The 21,543-nt window shown below is 38.6% G+C and overlaps 1 protein-coding gene across 7 annotated transcripts in view; it reads left to right on the forward strand.

Moving 5' to 3' along the window:
- Positions 1 to 21,543, forward strand: part of LOC139458134 (uncharacterized) — a 104,181-nt gene that overhangs the window by 12,003 nt on the left and 70,635 nt on the right. For 2 of the 7 annotated variants that reach the window (XM_071239444.1, XM_071239447.1), the window contains exon 1: positions 19,588 to 19,765. The exons of 2 other annotated variants lie outside the window; for them this stretch is intronic. The gene's annotated coding sequence lies outside the window, so the exon portion shown is untranslated. Of the gene's footprint in view, positions 1 to 19,587; positions 19,766 to 21,543 lie in introns of those variants that run through there. 3 more of the 7 variants (XR_011652656.1, XM_071239449.1, XM_071239448.1) reach the window with 2 other exon arrangements.

Here is a 21,543-nt window from a genome sequence, read left to right on the forward strand (position 1 = left end):
TCTTTTGGAGCGTTGGCAGTCATCACAGGACTTGACATAATTCTCAATATCCTGGTATAAGCCTGGCCAGTAATACTTTGTGAGTATTGTCTGACGCGTGGCATCTCGTCCAAAGTGGCAACCACCAGCTTTGGAATCATGGTAGGCAAAAAGAAGCTCTTTGCGACAGCAGACAGGGACAGCTAGCTGTGTTACCACAGGAGGGCGATTGTTTTTCTGACCTCGATGCTTTGCAAGATAGAAGTGGTACAGAATACCATCACGTATGTCATACTCTTGAGCAAGGCCAGTTAGACCCTTGACCTGAACAAAGCAAAGACCATAGGGCCTGAAGGAGGATCTGGAGAACCCGACTTGTAGACAAAGTCTACAGATATGGAGGCTGTTATGTCATCTCTACTGATATCTTCTGATGAGACACTGTGTGAGTCAAGAGTGTCATTATCAATGTTTGTATGCATTTGAAAGTTGTTTTGTGGAGATTAGCATGATTTGGTTGAAGGGGAAGAAGACCGTAGTTGGCTGGAGGGACGAGACATGAATAGTAGTTTGGTGTGGACACTGTTGTTGGAGGATTTTGTAGCAGTGGTGACCGACTTGTTTGTCTTCTTGTCAGTAGGTGGCATGGGACTTGGATGAGCATGGCTGGCTGGTTTGTGAGATAAGGCTGTTGAGGGTGTAGACCTTATATTGCCTGCTTTTGAATAAGCATATTGGAGAGTGGAGGAAGACGAAGGTGAAGACCTCTTGTTGGCTGAGTGAGAATAAGCATGTTGGAGAGAAGGTACAGTCGAGGGTGTAGACCTCATGTTGCCTGCATTGGGATTGGCGTAATGGTGAGAAGTGGCAATCGAGGGTGTAGACCTATTGTTGCCTGTATTGGTATTGGTATAATGGTGAGAAGTGGCAGTCGAGGGTGTAGACTTCTTGTTGCCTGTATTGGGATTGACATAATGGGGAGAATGGGCAGTCGAGGATGTAGACCTCATGTTGCCTTGGTGATGAGGGAATGACACTTTGGGGCTGCTTGATGGTGACGTCGAATGTGAAGTTGGAGTGGGTAAGAGTGGAGATGAAGCAGTGGCAGCTACTTGTGCATATGTGCGGGTTGATGAGATGGGTTCTGTTGAAATGGGTGGGGAGGGTATATCATCAGTGTTAGGTTGATGTACTTGCTCTGCATGAGGAATGCGAGATAAGGCATCTGCATTTGTGTTTACTTTGCCTGGCCTGTGTATGATCTCAAAATCATACTCTTGCAGCACGAGGGACCATCTGCTAAGGCGACCAGAGTCATGTTTGGTTTTCTTAAGCCAAGTCAGAGCTTTGTGGTCTGTGTAAACAGAAAATGATCCATTTGCAAGGTACACCCTGAAACTTCTAATACCTTCTAGGACGGCCAGGCATTCTAGATGTGTGATACCCCAATTCTTTTCAGCAGTATGGAGAGAGCGGCCGCCATAGCATATTACATGTTCTCTACCTTGAGAATCAAGTTGGCCTAAGATGTACCCTATTGCAGTTTGTGATGCATCAGTTGTGAGGATGAAGGGTTGGTTTTGGTCAGGGTATGCGAGGATAGGTGCAGTTGTAAGGGCATATTTTAGCTTTTCAAATGCCTGTTGACAATTGTATGACCATTCGAAAGATGCATCTTTTTTCAGAAGATTGTAAAGAGGGGAGGCAATGCCAGAAAAGTTTGCTACAAATTTCCGATAATATGATGCCAAACCTAGGAAATGACGCACGTCATGGACATTTTAAGGAGGTGGAATCTGTGTGACTGAATCTATTTTGGAAGGATCAACATGGATGCCATCTTTGCTGAAGATATGCCCTAAGTAGGTAACTTGTTTTGTCGTGAATTTACATTTGCTGGGTTTTAGAGTGAGGCCTGTTTCTCTGATCTTTTGGAATACTGCCTTGAGGTGATTCAGATGTTCAGAAAAGGTTTTAGAAAATATTATTATGTCATCGACATATATCAATATGTAACGCCAATTCATCTCTTTTAGTGCCTCTGGATTGGTTTGTTGAAATGCCATAGGAGCATTTTTGAGGCCGAAAGGAAGGCGATTCCATTCAAAAACACCATCAGGCTTAATGAAGGCGGACTTGTGTTTTGTATCTGGGTGGAGTGGTATTTGCCAAAAGCCACTAGCACTATCAAGGACACTAAAGATTTTGGCATGGCTGTCACCTACGGCATCAACGACATCTTCAAAACGTGGCAGAGGAAAAAATATAGGCTTAGTAACTGCATTGAGGCGTCTATAATCTACGGCAAAGCGATAAGAGCTGTCACGTTTCTTAACCATGACAACAGGTGAGTGCCACTCAGAAGAACTAGGTTGAATGATATTGGTATCTAACATTTCTTTCACCTGTCTTAAACATTCTTTTCTTATGGCTGCGTTTTGCCTGTAAAAAGGGAGTCTAATCGGTCTGGCATCACCTGTTTCTATTCTGTGTTGATGTAAGTGGGTGTGTCCTAATTCTGACCAATCTGAGGCAAAAACTGACCTTTTGTGATCGGAGAAATGCACGTAAATGTGTTTGTTGTTCATGTGTGAGGTCAGCATCACTAAGATCAAAGTCAATGTCCTGTGGATGTGTTGTTTTAGCACTTGTAGAAGTAGGAGGATCAGAATCAGAAGTGTCAGGAAGGTCAAGGACAGATGTGGGGTCAATCTCTGAGGCTACAACAACCACTGTTTTTGAATATAAAGTGACATGGCTGTCACTAGCATTAAGCAATCTCATGCCTCGAAGGTGCTGTGGAATTGGCAGACGTTGACTGTTGCTGGAGCTGTATGGGTAGAAGGATGGCGTCTGTTGTTGCTGTGCTGTGTGGTGGGGCTAAGGTGGTGGGACTGGATACTCCTGTGGTGGTGGCTGATAGTGCTGTGGTGATGGTTGGTATTGTTCCTGTGGTGGTTGATATTGTTCCTGCTGTATCTGGTATTGATGTTGTAGTGGTTGGTACTGCTGTGGTGACTGGTATGGATCCTGTGGTGGTTGGTATTGTTCCTGTTGTGGTTGCTGGTGGTATCTTGGTGATGGTGGCTGTTGCTGGACCTGGGGCTCGTGCTGCTGATGGAGGGATGAGGAAGTTGCTGATTGTTCAGCACAGACCTTGTTTGTAGTGATCAGCATGGTCACCAAGTTCGTTAATTGCTCAACTTGTTGGACCAAGCTGACCTCTTCCTTGCTTGGGGCCTGCGATTGTACAGCCAGTTGGGCATGGTGACGAACCTCATCCAGGGTCAGTGGCTCCTTCATATACACCCACTGCTTAATCTGTGGGAGTAGCCCATTGATTGCAATGGCTACTATCACAGATTGTGGTAAGCAGGAGTGTAACGCGGATACTTGGACCCTGGTGATGAAGTCTCCAACGTCCTCCTGTTCCTTCTGTGTCATGTCAAGAAGACTCAAATTGAAAGCTGATGAACTTCGGAATCATTGCTGAAAGGCTGCTTTCAGCAAGTGGATGTCCAGCTGTGTGTGCGCAGGCAGGTCCCTGAACCATACTTTAGCAGCTCCGTCCAGGTAGAAGGGCAGAATTCTACAGGATTTGGTGTCTGTGTGACCATGGAGGAAGTTGAAATTGTAGAAATCTGGCCACCAACTTTCAGCATCCTGCTGACCTGTGTATGTGGGGAGATGTACTGGGGGTTGTTGCTGGGTAAGATGAGACTGACTGTGTTGTTGCTTCTGTAGGGGACGATGGTGTCAGCAGGCATATTGTGGTGTCAAGCTGTGGAGGTGGTGGTGGTAGTGTGCAGTCAGGTACAGGTAACGTCACAGTCTCAACTTTTAGTTCACAAGGCTGGCTCCAGGCACCGAGGATCGAACGTCTCCACCTATTAAGACAGCCTTGTTGGGTGATCCCAATAACTGTTAGGCCTCGGTTTGGGGAATTAGCTATTGGGAGCTAGCCTTGAAACAAGAGAGAAGAGAGCTGTGAGGTCCTTAGGGTTTATTCAAGCAAGTGTCTATCATTCAAGTTACATCAATTAATATATAATAGTGAAGTGCAATGATAATAATATGCTAACACATTGTCTATCTAATAAAGGCATAATAATAAAGGCAATGTATTTAATATTGGAGTATGTACGGTAACATTATACAACAGATGCAGTATCTACTAGAATAATAACGGTAATGCTAAATAACATTTCTTAACAGATAAATTGTGTAGTCGTAAGGTTTTAATAGAGCATGTACGGTAGACTGCACAAACTGCTTAGATGAGGAACATGACATTTACTTATGAAAAGACAGTAAACATTAATATTTGTAGTTTCAGTAATAATTATCACAACATAATAATTTCGGCAAATACAGAAAGTAAATACTTGATCCAATTAAAGATACGAATGTACGCGGTAGAAGGTATAGCTCGGTTTTAGTTAGAGTAATTATTAGTTTTAGTAGTGATTACTTTGGTGACTACGGTGATGAAACACGGCGGCTATGTTGCTATTGACTACGCGCATTTCCTACATATATACGGAGCTAGACGATAACAGCTACTGGAGTGAATACGGTAATTGTTTACTTGAACGGTGCACGTTTGAATGTACGTTATTATGAAGTATAAAAGATGACTTTTACAGTATTTAAATGACTACGGGAATGAAATTGTGGTATAGGCTGTGTTCTAGCGTATGCAACTATATGAGGGACAGGACTCTTTACAATATATTCAAATACTTACTTAATGAGGATAAAACCTAAGAAATATGGAATGCGTTGTTATAGCCTATTCTGTCAGCGCACACGGGAGGTAAAGCTGTACATATAACCTTTGATTGGTGGACTGTCGGAAAATATTGAATAACCGACCTACGTATAGAATAAATCTTGCTTGAAACAGTTGTGTTAACTCTAGGAACCGTTTTGTGACTAAGCTACATGTATGCTACGCTACTGCAGGTAAATATAAACTGTATATGCACTGGCATTTTGAACAGATGATGTTAGACATAGAAGGGGATAATAATCATGGATGTCGAAATATAGGAGAGATCTATTGATGTCGTATATTAATGACATAAACTGGAGGAGCCCACGACGCATTACACTTCAAACAACACTGGAAAGTGCCTGAGTATTAAACGGTAAATAATATATAATGAACAGTCATTTAGAACTTGTACACAGTAGATTGGGCGTTATAATATGGCAGTACTGATTCAACTTAACTATAACATTTTCTAGACAATAATAACAACGAAATAAGACGTTTAGTCATAAAAAAGATATATTTAAATGTTACTTACCTTGAAACAAGAGAGAAGAGAGCTGTGAGGTCCTTAGGGTTTATTCAAGCAAGTGTGCTGAGGACCAACACCCAAGGAGTTATATACCCCCACAGCTCTACTCATATCTCATTAACAATTACTTGGAAGCTGTAATTTCGGTCTCTGTTATCTGCCCTGGGCTGTCAAAGTTGACTACACAAAAGCAGGTGGTAATAGAATGGTATCAGTATTGCCTAAGAAGAGTTTATTTTTATTACAGTTTAAGATGATGGTCAAAACCTGCGCCAGCTGGTAACAAAACATTATCAACAGAACAAGGGCCGGGGCGGACGAACGCGCCGACTTTATCTATGATTACGTAATTTACTGTTCACGTGAATGATCTTGCCGAGGAGCAGCCGTCATGGTCGACCAGTGGCGATAAAAACGAGAAATACTGGTCTAGCGACTTTCGAATTTTAGAATTTCCTAGTTTAAGTTTATTTTGTTAAAAATATAAAAAGTGTATTGAAATATATGCACTGTAACACATTTAATGTGTACCAGGTATCACTGACATAAATGGAGACAATCCACTTCTGGTGAAGAAGAAGAGAGAGTTCTGCGCCACTTATAAATAGATTTATCTGGTGCGAGTTACAGTCACGTTGGTGAGGCGTGAGGTGTGGTGCAATCCAGCGAAGCCCGAACTATGAATAAGAGATCAGTGTGACTGAATAGCCTGTGTTGAGAGTTGGCCTACGAGATAAGCGAGCCACATATTCTATTGAAAATACTTTTGACGTTCAGCTGGCATGAATGAAACACTCTAGCGTTTTACCGTGGTGGTTAAATATATCAGTGTACTCTCATAAATATGTTTATAGAACAAGTCATCAATATATTAAGCAACAAACTGCTTAGACAGTTAGATTATTTGTATGGATGTATATTTAACATTTAAATCTGAATCAAGTTAGTATTTGTAAAACATAACCACAGTAGTGTTGTCTTTGAAAATTGTCTGCTTAAATCTGGTGACCTCATAGGCATGGTATGCGGGTGTAAATAGCCGAACCTGGACGACTGCATCCGATATACCTGACTCGACATGTGTGTAAGAGCTGAACCATTGAGCCGTTTATTTACATAAGCTGTTATAATCAACCATATATAGTTTAGATGAGCTGTTAACAATGTAGATCAAATATTTTAGAGACATATTAGTCATCCCACAATATTACAAGTAGATGTATAACAATTATTATTTCTGTTTACTGATAATTAAATTTAGTCAGTCATATCTATTTGAGAAACACTGCAACACTATAGCAATGTGGATGGAGTCACACGTTGTTTGATATCTTATTAAAGTATTAGAAGCATGTTAAAGTTATTATTTTATTTAGAATGGATCACAGGCAAAATTTTAAGCAAGCACATTGTAAAGTCAGCGCATGACTTGGAGGTCTGGTCTGTGGCAAAAAATTACTCACATAATCTTGACATGAATCTAAAACGTATTGAACTATTAGCAGCCACGGTAGCCTATCACAACACACCTTTACCAGTGAGTTACACATGTAATGTATGCAATCGATCCTTTTCACAGAACAGGAATGTACTTCGCCATGTTCGCACAGTGCACGGAAATGAACGACATCAGTGTAAGACATGTGATCGCTTAGTTATGATTTATATCAACACAAGTGTCAATCAAGAATGAAGAGACATTCAAGTGAAGTCCACCAAGAGGCAAAACGAGCGTGTGTGCGACAAGCAAGTGATAACTTGCCAGCTAGATGGGATACATGTAATTGGTGTGGACACTCCCCGGTAAACGCTTTTGTGAGGGGTGCTCCACAAAGGCCTGGAATGCCGCCAGTGTTATCGACCTCTACTGGAGCGGGTCTACAGTGACGAAGTGCGCGTTTGTGATAGCTTTGTGCGGAGAAGGGAGCGATACGAGGAGTGGCGGAGTCAGGTCGGAGCTGTTTCAGTTCAACAAACAGCTTTACAGGGAGCTGTTGAAACTGATTTTGATTTTTGCAATTTTTGCATATACATGGCTGGTCACCACTCCGTAACAATTGAAACAACTCATTCATTCATTCATTCTACTTTATCTCCAAATGTGTCCAACAATATTGACATCTTACAGTTTCTTGCAGATGAAGGAGTTGATATTGAAACGATTGTATTTGACGTTTTGACACAGAAAAAAGGGTATGAAGTGGTTTTTAACACTAAAAAATAAAATTTATCAAAAATGATGAAAATAATGAATCCCACTTTTCATTTTAAAAATTATACGTGATCTCTCAGGATTTCCAAGCAGAGGTTAGTGCGTGGTTGTTAGACCAAATTATTCACATAGAAGTTAATGCTGCAGAGTATGTCCCTCTTTCTGCAAGCAGTCATGTTCCCTTTCCTGACTATCTTACCCATTACAAAGCAAATCTTAACCTGGATTCTATGAAGAGATGTACAGATCCTGCTAATTACAAACCTGCTACAGGGGGCCTGATGTTATAGAATATTGCATTGAGTGTTTGATTAAAAAAGGGAATAGACACAAGACAAGACAATTTATTCAGTATAGAGGCCAGTGGCCCAAAATACAGACATATAAAGGTTTATTTCTGAGCGCTATTTTACACCCATACACACCCACCCACACACCCACCCACCCACCCACACACACACACACGGTATATATATGTAGCATTCTTGGAAAATAAGTGGTATTGAACATATTTGTTATTTTTTGCACATTGATTAGGTATAAACAGAAATCACTTATTGTTTGTGTATTTTGAGTGTTATTAATATTTATGAATATGTTTACTGCACTGTCATTTATGATGTATTTACTAATATACTTTTTTTCTAATAGAGGTATATGCATCACCTACACGTAAAACACGAATCTCGTCTTCTAAGTACATTTTGTCATTTAGCCTACAATGAGGCCATAGTCTTAAATGGTATGGTATATTAGTGTATCTTCCTGTTTCTGTCATAAGTTTAAAATTGCCACATCTAAATCTTGTGAAACATATTCTCAAATAAAAAGGAATAGCAATGCATAAGTATGTTTCCACGTGTAAAAGTGTCTTATATAACACATAGCTATCACATTTATGAGAAGAGTGTAGTGTAGAATACCAGTTTTGTTTAAAATTATCAAGAAATCTTATTTTAAATAATCTGATAAAAATGTTAATATTTCCAACATCCTGGCTAATCCATACAAAACCAAAACCAAATTGAAATATAATATGTTTGATATGTGTAGCCCATGTGACTCTGCCAGCATCATCAAGAGACTTTAGCATTAAATATCATTGATGAGGTAGCCTATTTCTAGAATGATTACTCTACACCAGTACTTAACTGCCCATGACATCTATGTAAGCTGAAGTGGAGCTCTACCACATTCAGCCAGTACCATACTATTGCATGTACTTTTACCAACTTTCAGGAAATATTTGCACATTATCATCTGAACATTTTCAGTAGTTTTACAATATGTTGTTCCCCAGATTTCTGACCCACAGCACAATATTGGTGTAACCATTGCATCAAAAATCCTGAAAAGATCAGTACAATTTATATCACCTACTCTCTTTTGATATCTGTATATTGCCGTTCTGGCTTTATTTGCTTGTGATGCAAGGCAGGACTGTGCTTTAGTCCAAACTAGTCTGGCTGTAAATACTATACCTAAATATCTATAAAATGACACCAGCTCAAGCTTCTGGCTGTGAAGCTAGAGACCAATTCTCATAGTGTCGCAGTGGGCCGCTCTTACGAAACACCATAACCTTTGTTTTTTTCAAATTTATAAAAAAGGAATAGATATAGATAAAAAAGCTTAAAATTGAAGAACCAATGCAGCTGACTGCTGAGGAAGATGACAGCTGATATTTGTCATATCTGTCGGAAAAAATTGGGATCAGACTGAGTACGTGACCACAACCATCTACCCGGTGTTAATAGAGGTGATGCTCATCAGTACTGCAACTTGCAGTATCAAATGAGAAGAAGAAAAGGTAAACAAAGTAAAAACAAAGAAAATATTTTGGGAGAATTTTTCATTCCTGTTACATTTCACAACCGTTGAGTAGTTAATTGATCATGAAACAACTAAATCAGTCAGTAAAAGAAACAAAATAAAGGTTTAGCAAATAACATGAAGAAACATGTATCCTTCTCTATAGGCAATTTGAGGTTTATTGATTCACTTCAGTTTCTTAATGCTTCGGTAGATACTTTAGATTAAAATTTAAATTTGAATTTATCCTGATGAAAGGCAAACTGAAATGTTATTTAGAAAAGGGGTCTATCTGTATGATTTTATGGATGACGTGTCCAAGTTTAAACTCGTTCAACTTCCCACACAGTCAGAGTTTTACAATATGTTGACAGACCACAAAGTTTCAGACAATGACTATGAACATGTGCAGCAAGTGTGGTCAAGTTTTAGTCTGAAAACAATGGGAGATTATCATGATTTATACATGAAACAGATGTATTGCTTTTGGCTGATGTATTTGAGAATTTCCGAGATACTGCCTTGACGTATTATCAGTTAGATGATGCTCATCATTATACTCCTTCTGGTTTGCGATGGGATGCCATGTTGAAAATGGGAATGTTGAGTAGGAATTATTGACAGATTTAGACATGCACCTGATGATAGGGCAAGGTCTCAGATGAGGATTTCCAGGATTTCAAAAAGGTTTGGCACAGCCAATAATCAGTATTATAAAAGAATACAATCCTAGTGATCCTACATCTTATCTTATATATCTAGATGCTAACAATCTATATGGACATAGCATGTCACAACCTCTCCCTGAGCGATGTGTTCAGTGGGTTGATCCACATATTCTTGATCAGTTACATATTTTGAGTATTCCAAACGATTCAAGAATCTGTTATAAATTAGAGGTGGATCTTGATAACCCCAAAGACCTACATGATAGTCACACTGACTATCCCAAAGCCCCAGAATCCATGGAAGGTACTGAGGCTGAGGATATGTTGTCTCAGTACACTGTGCAACAAAGAGAGAAACTATGTCTATGTTTGGAAGATTGTCCTAAACCTAAATGATAAGAGCAAGTATGTCCTCCATTACAGAAACTTACAGCTCTATTTATATCAAGGATTGAAACTGATCAAAAGGCATAGAGCTATTAAGTTCACACAATCTCCATGGCTAAAGCCATACGTTGAATTTTATACTGAAAAGCTAAAACTGGCACACAATATAGCAGACAAGGCCTTCTTCAAATTAGCGAACAACTCTGTTTTTGGCGTTCCATGATGAATGTACGGAAACATGTAAATGTGAAATTGGTCAAATCTGCCAAACGATTGTGCCAAGCTAACCTTCGAAGCATTTAAAACCTTCAATGCTGATTTGACCTCCGTTCACTTAAAGAAAGCCACTCTGTTTTTGAATCAGCCTGTGTATGCAGGGTTTTCTATCCTTTTCTTATAAATAGTAAAGTATGATTTCCTCTATAACTTCATCAAAGATTAGTATGACAATAGATCTCATGTACTTTTTACAGACACAGATGCATTGTGTTATGAAATCCAAACTCAGATATGGAGGAGCATGCCAACTTTCTTTATACCAGTAATTATGACCCCAGTCATCCCCTTTATTCAATAATGAATGCCAAAGTGCTTGCAAAATTTAAAGACGAGTTAAGAGTTTATCGGCCTCAGATGTACTCTCTTTCTTATGTGGAGAAAGGTAGTATCCAAAACAGTGATAAAGAAACAACTCAGACAGTCTGTGTACAAGCATTGTTTGTTTGATCATGTGCAGTACCGACAAAACATAAAATAAATATAAAGCCACAACCACCAACTATATAAGAATAAAGTGAGCTTGAGTCCCTTTTAAGACAAACGTTATATCCTTGATGATGGGATTCATACTGTGGCCAATGGTCATTACAAAACCCAAAATATGTCTGCCTAAAACCATGCACAACCAATGTTAAAACAACTCCATACCAGTTATTGTAATGAAAGTATATGTCTGCCTAAAACCATGCACAACCATTGTTATAACCTCTCCATACCAGTTATTGTAATGAAAGTATATGTCTGCCTAAAACCATGCACAACAAATGTTATAACCGCTCCATACCAGTTATTGTAATGAACTTATATGTCAGCCTCAAACCACACACAACCAATGTTAAAACCACTCCATACCAGTTATCGTAATGAAAGCATATGTCTGCCTAAAACCACGCACAACCAATGTTATAACCACTCCATACCAGTTTTTGTAATGAACCTATATGTCTGCCTCAAACCACGCACAACCAATGTTATATCCACTCCATACCAGTTATTGTAATGAACGTATATGTCAGCCGAAAACCACTAACAAACCAATGTTATAACCACTCCATACCAGTTATTGTAATGAACCTATATGTCTGCCTAAAACCAAGCACAACCAATGTTCTAACCACTCCATACCAGTTATTGTAATGAACCTACATGTCTGCCTAAAACCACGCACAACCAATGTAATAACCTGTCTGCCTAACCTGTCTGCCTAAAACCATGCACAACCAATGTTATAACCACTCCATACCAGTTATTGTTATGAAAGTATATGTCTGCCTAAAACCACGCACAGCCAATTTTATAACCACTCCATACCAGTTATTGTAATGAAAGTATATGTCTGCCTAAAACTACGCACAACCAATGTTATAACTACTCCATACCAGTTGTTGTAAAGAAAGTATATGTCTGCCTAAAACCACGCACAACCAATGTTATAACCACTCCATACCAGTTATTGTAATGAAAGTATATGTCTGCCTAAATCCACACACAACCAATGTTATAACAACTCCATACCAGATATTGTAATGAACGTATATGTCTGCCTAAATCCACGCAAAACCAATGTTATAACCACTCCATACCAGTTATTGTAATGAAAGTATATGTCTTCCTAAAACCATGCACAACCAATGTTATAACCACACCATACCAGTTATTTTAATGAACGTATATGTCTGCCTAAATCCACGCAAAACCAATGTTATAACCACTCCATACCGGTTATTGTTATGAAAGTATATGTCTGCCTAAATCCACGCACAACCAATGTTATAACCACTCAATACCAGTTATTGTAGTGAAATTATATGTTTGCCTAAAACCACACACAACCAATGTTAAAACCACTCCATACCAGTTATCGTAATGAAAGCATATGTCAGGCTCAAACCACACACAACCAATGTTAAAACCACTCCATACCAGTTATCGTAATGAAATTATATGTTTCCCTAAAATCATGCACAACCAACGTTGTAACCACTCCATACCAGTTATTGTAATGAAAGTATATGTCAGACTCAAACCACACACAACCAATGTTAAAACCACTCCATACCAGTTATCGTAATGAAAGCATATGTCTGCCTAAAACCACGCACAATCAATGTCATAACCACTCCATACCAGTTTTTGTAATGAAAGTATATGTCAGACTCAAACCACACACAACCAATGTTAAAACCACTCCATACCAGTTATCGTAATGAACGAATATGTCTGCCTAAAACCACGCACAACCAATGTTATAACCACTCCATACCAGTTATTGTAATGAACGTATATGTCAGCCGAAAACCACTAACAAACCAATGTTATAACCACTCCATACCAGTTATTGTAATGAACCTATACGTCTGCCTAAAACCAAGCACAACCAATGTTCTAACCACTCCATACCAGTTATTGTAATGAACCTATATGTCTGCCTAAAACCACGCACAACCAATGTAATAACCTGTCTGCCTAACCTGTCTGCCTAAAACCATGCACAACTAATGTTATAACCACTCCATACCAGTTATTGTTATGAAAGTATATGTCTGCCTAAAACCACGCACAGCCAATTTTATAACCACTCCATACCAGTTATTGTAATGAAAGTATATGTCTGCCTAAAACTACGCACAACCAATGTTATAATCACTCCATACCAGTTATTGTAAAGAAAGTATATGTCTGCCTAAAACCACGCACAACCAATGTTATAACCACTCCATACCAGTTATTGTAATGAACGTATATGTCAGACTCAAACCACACACAACCAATGTTAAAACCACTCCATACCAGTTATCGTAATGAAAGCATATGTCTGCCAAAAACCACGCACAATCAATGTTATAACCACTCCATACCAGTTTTTGTAATGAAAGTATATGTCAGACTCAAACCACACACAACCAATGTTAAAACCACTCCATACCAGTTATCGTAATGAAATTATATGTTTGCCTAAAATCATGCACAACCAACGTTGTAACCACTACATACCAGTTATTGTAATGAACGTATATGTCAGACTCAAACCACACACAACCAATGTTAAAACCACTCCATACCAGTTATCGTAATGAAAGCATATGTCTGCCTAAAACCACGCACAATCAATGTTATAACCACTCCATACCAGTTTTTGTAATGAAAGTATATGTCAGACTCAAACCACACACAACCAATGTTAAAACCACTCCATACCAGTTATCGTAATGAAAGTATATGTCTGCCTAAAACCACGCACAACCAATGTTATAACCACTCCATACCAGTTGTTGTAAAGAAAGTATATGTCTGCCTAAAACCACGCACAACCAATGTTATATCCACTCCATACCAGTTATTGTAATGAACCTATACGTCTGCCTAAAACCAAGCACAACCAATGTTCTAACCACTCCATACCAGTTATTGTAATGAACCTATATGTCTGCCTAAAACCACGCACAACCAATGTAATAACCTGTCTGCCTAACCTGTCTGCCTAAAACCATGCACAACCAATGTTATAACCACTCCATACCAGTTATTGTTATGAAAGTATATGTCTGCCTAAAACCACGCACAGCCAATTTTATAACCACTCCATACCAGTTATTGTTATGAAAGTATATGTCTGCCTAAAACTACGCACAACCAATGTTATAACCACTCCATACCAGTTATTGTAAAGAAAGTATATGTCTGCCTAAAACCACGCACAACCAATGTTATAACCACTCCATACCAGTTATTGTAATGAACGTATATGTCAGACTCAAACCACACACAACCAATGTTAAAACCACTCCATACCAGTTATCGTAATGAAAGCATATGTCTGCCAAAAACCACGCACAATCAATGTTATAACCACTCCATACCAGTTTTTGTAATGAAAGTATATGTCAGACTCAAACCACACACAACCAATGTTAAAACCACTCCATACCAGTTATCGTAATGAAATTATATGTTTGCCTAAAATCATGCACAACCAACGTTGTAACCACTCCATACCAGTTATTGTAATGAACGTATATGTCAGACTCAAACCACACACAACCAATGTTAAAACCACTCCATACCAGTTATCGTAATGAAATTATATGTTTGCCTAAAATCATGCACAACCAACGTTGTAACCACTCCATACCAGTTATTGTAATGAACGTATATGTCAGACTCAAACCACACACAACCAATGTTAAAACCACTCCATACCAGTTATCGTAATGAAAGCATATGTCTGCCTAAAACCACGCACAATCAATGTTATAACCACTCCATACCAGTTTTTGTAATGAAAGTATATGTCAGACTCAAACCACACACAACCAATGTTAAAACAACTCCATACCAGTTATCGTAATGAAAGTATATGTCTGCCTAAAACCATGCACAACCAATGTTATATCCACTCCATACCAGTTATTGTAATGAACGTATATGTCAGCCGAAAACCACTAACAAACCAATGTTATAACCACTCCATACCAGTTATTGTAATGAACCTATATGTCTGCCTAAAACCACGCACAACCAATGTTCTAACCACTCCATACCAGTTATTGTAATGAACCTATATGTCTGCCTAAAACCACGCACAACCAATGTAATAACCTGTCTGCCTAACCTGGCTGCCTAAAACCATGCACAACCAATGTTATAACCACTCCATACCAGTTATTGTTATGAAAGTATATGTCTGCCTAAAACCACGCACAGCCAATTTTATAACCACTCCATACCAGTTATTGTAATGTCTGCCTAAAACCACCCACAACCAATGTTATAACCACTCCATACCAGTTGTTGTAAAGAAAGTATATGTCTGCCTAAAACCACGCACAACCAATGTTATAACCACTCCATACCAGTTATTGTAATGAACGTATATGTCAGCCGAAAACCACTAACAAACCAATGTTATAACCACTCCATACCAGTTATTGTAATGAACCTATATGTCTGCCTAAAACCACGCACAACTAATTTTATAACCACTCCATACCAGTTATTGTAATGAACGTATATGTCTTCCTAAAACCACGCACAACCAATGTTATAACCACTCCATACCAGATATTGTAATGAACGTATATGCCTTCCTAAAACCATGCACAACCAATGTTATAACCACTCCATACCAGTTATTTTAATGAACGAATATGTCTGCCTAAATCCACGCAAAACCAATGTTATAACCACACCATACCAGTTATTGTTATGAAAGTATATGTCTGCCTAAATCCACGCACAACCAATGTTATAACTACTCCATTCCAGTTATTGTAATGAACGTATATATCTGCCTAAAACCACGCACAAGCAATGTTATAACCACTCCATACCAGTTATTTTTTATGAACGTATATGTCAGCCTAAAACCATGCAGAACCAATGTTATAACCACTCCATACCAGTTATTGTAATGAACGTATATGTCTGCCCAAAACCACGCACAACCAATGTTATAACCACTCCATACCAGTTATTGTAATGAACCTATATGTCTGCCTAAAACGACGCACAACCAATGTTATAACCACTCCATACCAGTTATTGTAATGAACGTATATGTCTGCCTAAAACCACGCACAACCAATGTTATAACCATTCCATTCCAGTTTGAATGTGAACTCTTTTCATTTGTAACTCGCGTTCTGTGTTTATGCATAAATATGTTATATAATGTAATAAATGATGTGATTAAATTTTGAAACCATTTCTTAATATCTTCTTATAATGTCTTTTACATATATATAATGCTACACAGCAACCATTTGGTGACATATATTATATATTAAACAAGCAACCTATATATAATATATTAGATAAGCAACCATTGGAAGACACACACATGTATACACACAAAAAAAGGTTAAGCACACCCCTATTTCTGAACCATGACAAATGGCAAAAATCATGGTATCGAATGACTAACCACAGGAGCTGGGCGATACCAATGTTACTGGCTTGAACATTTGGCAACACAAAAAGAAGATATATGTGAGTTGTGAATGAAATTTACTGACAAAAACATCATGTTAACACAGGTACTGTTTTGACCTCAGACAAAACCTAAAAAAAGTATGGAGCTGCAGGATTAAGTAAACGGTTTACGTTTGATGTTTCATGTGAAAATGTTCTTTAACGTCTCTACTTGACATGACACGTGAAACAGATCAGTAGCGGGTATTCCACCCTACGTCTCATGCCTCCGTTACGTTGGATCTGTTGATGGGTCAACAACAACCACGTGCACTCCTGATGCAATGCTGCTTCCAATTGGCGTATATCGTGTACCAGTATGCGTCGCCCCGGAATATCCAAAACTTGTTCAAGGGGGTTCAAATCTGGGCTCATTGCTGGCCAGGGTAGAGTTGCTATTGCATTGGCCCTCATGTAATCCAAGACTGCATGTGAACGATGAGGCCTGGCATTGTCATCCATGTAGTGAAGTCGAGTAGCAAGAGGGTGGTTGTCAAAATGAGGAACGACGACTGGCCTCAAAACGTCCCGGATGTACTGAGCCCCTTTTAAGTTGCCCCTTATGGTGTCCAAATCCACCAATGTCACCAATCCAATGTCACGTGACTCTTTGCCTTTGGGAAAGAGGTTTTATTGACTGATTCATACAGTGGCTGCCATTCGGTATAACACATTGGTAGGTGTTGGTTTTATGTCCATTCAAGAGAATAATGTACACCAACATGGTCTTGCCACATCCACTTGGCCCTACAACGACAGCAATTGATGAAAGTGAATATCTAAATGTCTCTCGTTCCATTTGTCGTAATACTTGTGTTGGTACCTGTGGTGCTGGTTGTAGTGACGGCAGCATATAGCTGTTACTAATTTGCTGCTGCTGCTGTAGATAGGTTATTACTTGCTGCTGCTGCGATGGTTGTATGTAACTGGTAACTTGCTGCTGCTGCTGCTGCGGTGGTGGTGATATATAGCTATTGGTTACTTGCTGATCTTCATCTGAATGTTTTGCATGAAGATGTCGTACCAGGTCGTAAGGCCAGATATACTGCTTGGAACATTTGGCGCAGATAAACATGTTGACACATCAGTGGTTGAATATAAAATGAGCTCCACACCTGTCATGACCACACTGTTTTTACATTTTGAAGATTGGTTTCTGTTGAACTTTTTTGGATAACCCATTCATTTGACAAAGATTTCTTTCTGACCAGCTCTCTTTCTCTTCTAGAGTACTTTTTCGACTCGCCACATACTGTCAGCAGATTTATTAATTCTCTGCATTTCTTTTTCATAAAAAGTTCCTTGAAGGGATCATCAGCCATATCTTTAACATGATAAACAGGTCTACCATCTTGAGAGTATCGTCTTCTGATAATAAATATTTCTTCTGTCCATATTTCTTGATTGTCTCATCTTAGACGTACTTTTCAAAGAGACTATCTCACTTGATCACCTACTTTAAACTTAAAGTGTTTCGTGATAGGTTTAGCTTTTATCACGTCACGACCTTAGACAGATCTTGCAGTACACCCAGGGAATGATACGTTTGCTGGTATGTGAAATATCTGTACATGGTAGTCTTGAGGGTACGAATAACGCTCAGCATAGGACGCTTTGGTTTCTTTCTGGGTCACATAATACGTAATTCCCTTTGTTAATAACCTTTCACTTTGTTGTTACTAAATTCACGGCCTCTATCCGACCTTATGATCCTTTGGCAAAGGCGCGGTTGTAAATATTTTTCTCAAGGTTTTTACCACAGAATCTGGGGTCTTGTTTTTGATGGGTTACACCCATAGATATCTTGAAAAAAAATATTGATTGCTATTAACAAGTACTTGACGTTGTCATTGTCCGAAGCTATGTTGGACATGTCTGCTAAGTCTAAATCCCACCGAGCATTCAAACCTGAAGTCACCAGTCTGTTGCGTGTAAACTTATCCCTCAAAGGCCTCTGATGCGAAGTGGCATCTTGGGAAGCAAGCCACTTCTTAATGTGATGTATGTAATCTGATATCAAATTCACAACACGTTTAGTGGGTCCAGAAATGGGGACTGGGTGTTTTGGATTAAAATAAATACCATGACAACACTCCCTCCATCCTTCAGTGGGCATGATAACTGATAATAAAACTCTTTACTACAGGTATTTATATCACACGCCTCACTTCAGGCTTAGTGTAGTCGGTCCATTCAAAAGTTTCGAACATTGCCTGGCTAACCGTGACATTTGACATCTATTTACCGTTTACCTCCCGCATACTAAGGCAATAACCACACATATTATTCTCCGTTCTGCTTTGGTTGTAAACTGTATCGAAGAAAGGCGACTGGGATATTGATTAACTGCTTGTTTGATTACAATTCAAATCATGAAGACCACATTGCTTAATGAACATAAATGAAATCGAGATTTAGGTAAGATATTGCTCCATATAACATGCGACTGGTTTCTGAGATACCCCTACACAAACACCTCTGTGTAATGTCAGATCCGTGTCGCATGCTTTTTTTACATTAATAAAAGATAAGTGAACAACAACATACATGTTGCGCGAAGAAAACATTGAATCCTCGATAAACATTCACAACAATATGATGGGTTATATACCACAAATCATAAATGCAAAGATATAGAAGATTCGAAAGAATTTTTCAAAATTTGTAAAAGAAATAAAATGCTGTGAAAATGAAATCATGAAGTAATAAATATTATGGGTTTTAAATTACCTAAATGAGTGACGTACACATATTTTGCCGCACAAAACAATATTACACTTGTGTGTCGGCTGCACGTACATAAACGAATCATCACCAGTAATTGATATTGTAAGCAACGATCCACGTGATCGTCACATTGGCGAAATGTAAACAAGGAAATGCACTCCCGGCGTACCTGTAGTCGTCACAGCAATTCTGATTGGTTTCTGTGTCCGCAACGTTCACCTTCCAGAAAGTTCCAGTACTTCTGAACTACTGCGCCTATATAAAAGCGACTCGAGGACGTTCTGAGTTATTCATGCCTTCATACTACGGCCTGCTTGGTGTCAATCTGCTGGTCCCTTACTAATAGAATATCCATCAGAGAACACCGACATTTCTACATATTTGCCTCATCGAAGCTTTTGAAGTGTGACGATAGCTGGACACTCGTAAGTAAATTGACTTTGTGAATAGGGCCTATGATTAGATTGTTTACTTCTGCTGCTACATAGATTGACCTGTATTGTATCACAACTATTACATCCAGTGTATTTTTGCCTTAAATGATATGAACCCGATCCTGTGAATGTTAATTACATTTGTTAATTGTTTATTGACCCTGCGAGTTGTGTGGTTATATTTCACAATCTAGTTCTGTACGTACAGATTTCTGGGTTATCCTTCGAGTTTAAATTGGGATCATCAGGTAACACACAGGAACTCGATGACAGCGTGCATAGCATAATATATTCGGAGTGCAGGCTAAAACGGCACCTTAGCAAGTGTAGCGACCAGAACTGGGATACGACCAGAACTGGGATAAACAGTCCACAATTTCGCAAAACCTCATTTACTGCGGTAATGCTTTCTGTTAGTTCTAAAACACATGGCGATATATATGCGGAATATGATTTAGTTTATGTTTTTGGGGGGACCGTACTGAATATGATCTTTTGTATATTTCCATGTCCCATTCCAAATAAATAACGCACATTAAATTCTTCACTATAAATTGGAAACATCTTTAGTTATTATTATTATTTTGTTATTTTGTACTTGACAAATATTCACACGCCTTTCTGTGCGGCAATTCACATTTATGCACGAATGTCAGTGTCTGTGCGATATTTCTTTTAACAATTTTTTTTTATAATTAGATCAATAATTGAAATCAAGGATGTGTTTCTACGTCACATTGTGGTCACAATAGTGTATAGAATGTAATGGAATCGGCCATTTTACAAAAGTAAAAGCGGTAACTCGAGGGGTTTCTGAAATATTTCGGATTGTGGCCGTTAAATAAAAGAGCCCCGACACATGATGCATTCCATTTAGATTTTGTTTTGTTTGTAACTGTAAACAACTTTCCGTATTCTGTTATTAGTGGCCCAATTTAACGTGCGGTCTCCTCCAATCCCACGATGTGAATAGAAATGCAAAACATGTATCCTCATTAATTTATTTAATGTAACTGTGCTGAAGAAAATCCTTGTAATTCACACATGAGTAGATGTGAGAAATCATATTTATATAATTTAAAAACAATTATTTCACTTGCCTCTGCATTTAGACAAGCTCTTTCCACTTCTTTTAATTAGTTCGATGGGTTAATTGTATATGGTTTGCCAGAAGATTGAGGCGAAAATTACACAAGATGATAGTGTTTTATAATTCTTCTTTACAAAGTTACGGGGAAGTACACAGGTACATCGGACATAAAATATACATAACTCAGAATGAAACGCGGGGTGTTGTATATCAGACATGTTATGTACATCATTATAAATGAAAGACGCGGGGGAGTATGTATATCGGATATAAACTATACATCACTCAGAACGATAGATAACGATAGAGGGTTTGTATCGGATGTATTATATTATACATACTTCAGATGCAGACCAATGTAAGCTTTGAAACATGTTAAGAAGTATCCAAGCTGGATATTGACGATTGTTTCAGAATGGCATTCTAGCCACATATACAAGTTAGTGGTAACCTCAAATACCTCCTTAACTTAACCCTATCATATATACATGATGCAGGTAATGCAAGCTCAGAAGTTTGGTGTGCAAATTTATAATAAATGTATAAATATAAATGTATAACTAACAGATATAAGCGGTAAGACGGATATGACTCCTCATGCATGCATGCATGCACCGGTAAACCAGACCTAACAGAAAGGAGTATATAGTTACTCCATAGTGTTTTAGGAACCAGGCAG

The sequence above is a fragment of the Haliotis cracherodii genome, unplaced genomic scaffold (genome assembly GCF_022045235.1).
Source record: "Haliotis cracherodii isolate W230 unplaced genomic scaffold, xgHalCrac1.p SCAF_12, whole genome shotgun sequence".
In the NCBI taxonomy this organism is placed as follows: domain Eukaryota; kingdom Metazoa; phylum Mollusca; class Gastropoda; order Lepetellida; family Haliotidae; genus Haliotis; species Haliotis cracherodii.